Raw genomic sequence first — 1481 nt, 5'->3', positions numbered from 1 at the left:
TTCTCTCTCACAAGTTTTCACTGGACCCGAGTCATTTTCTTTAGTCTATCACCCCCCACCACACACGCGCACACACACAGCGTCTATATCTTAAACTTCATACAATTCGAGCTATCTTTTCCCCCACTTATCTTTTCCCAGATAGTATGAAGTATAACACAAGCCTGGAAGTATATGGATCCTTAGGATGTGAGTTTTCCCCTAATTCGGGTGAATTGAAGGCTGGAATCTGGGAGCAAAGAGGTCAGGGAAGGGCCGCCCAGCCCTTCATCTGAACATTCTTAGTAAACTCCCCGCCCAGCGCCTGCTGGGTGGGCGTACAGCTCTGAGCTGTTGGTACAAAGGTTACCCTTGGGAGCAGGCACATTACCAATGAGTCATTTCCTTCCATTCTTAAGCTTTCCTGAATATTTTCTTGTTTAGCGATCTATGGAAGACCTTAGAATCAACTTATTGTTGGATCCTCCCTGATGACTCCCGTTTGTAAAATCATTCTATTGCATACTTTCTTATCTCAAACGTTACATCCTGATTGCTTATTCCTTTTGTGTATTTTGTTTTGGAATGTTTGCCTAGCCTTATGTTCAGAACTGTTAACACTTTCATAATCTGTCTTTTGGATACCACGTGACCAATGTGAAAAGGAAATTAAACAGGGACTAGTGTACTAAGGGCTTTTAATTTCTTAAGCATTCAAAGTACAACTTTTAGAGGCTTCCCTAAAATTTGTGACACACAAAAATCCATGTTTTCTAAACCACATCCGTTGTGTCTCCACGCCTCACATCACCAAGCCATTCTGGTGAAACCTTAGGCCACAGGAGAGTGGACAGGCGATAGGAGAGAAGCACATCTCATTATGCTGCGTTTTTAACTCATTAAGCGACTTCCTCCGTGAAAGCTCTCCGTGTTGGATTAGGAATGTTACGGAGGCATTTCATCTGCTTGAGTCCTCAAAGAAAAGACTATGAAACTGACATTTTTAAAAAGGTTAAAGTTCCAGAAAAGCTTTCCATGTCGAATTCTTCTAGTGAAAGGGAACATGCCAAGCCTCGACCACGTGGACTTTCCCCCCCCACCCCCCCTGCCCCCGAGCCTCTGGGAGAGAACCTCTCTCCTGCCAATTTTCACTCCGCGTCTGCTCTCCGCCCCGCCTCCGCCCCTCCACCGCCCAGACCCCGCCCATAGGCCGCCCTAGACCCCGCCCATCCCTGCCCCTGCCCCCAGCCCTCGCCCCGCCCCCTGGCCGTCCGAGACGACGCCCCGCCCCAGGTCCCGTCCCGCCCCTCGGCCACCGGCCCCGCCCCTCGCCGTCCGAGACCACGCCCCGCCCCAGGTCCCGCTTCGCCCCGCCCCCCGGCCACCCAGTCCCCGCCCCCGCCCCCTCCTCCCGCCCCCACTCTCCCTCACGCAGCTTTTCTCGCCCGGCCCTCAGCGCCGCGTCACGCGAGATCCCCGAGGCCGCTCTGCCCCGTGGAGGA

This window comes from Myotis daubentonii, chromosome 7 (assembly GCF_963259705.1).
Source record: "Myotis daubentonii chromosome 7, mMyoDau2.1, whole genome shotgun sequence".
Classification (NCBI taxonomy): domain Eukaryota; kingdom Metazoa; phylum Chordata; class Mammalia; order Chiroptera; family Vespertilionidae; genus Myotis; species Myotis daubentonii.
The sequence above is the reverse complement of the archived record's forward strand: the minus strand, read 5'-3'. Positions refer to the sequence as shown.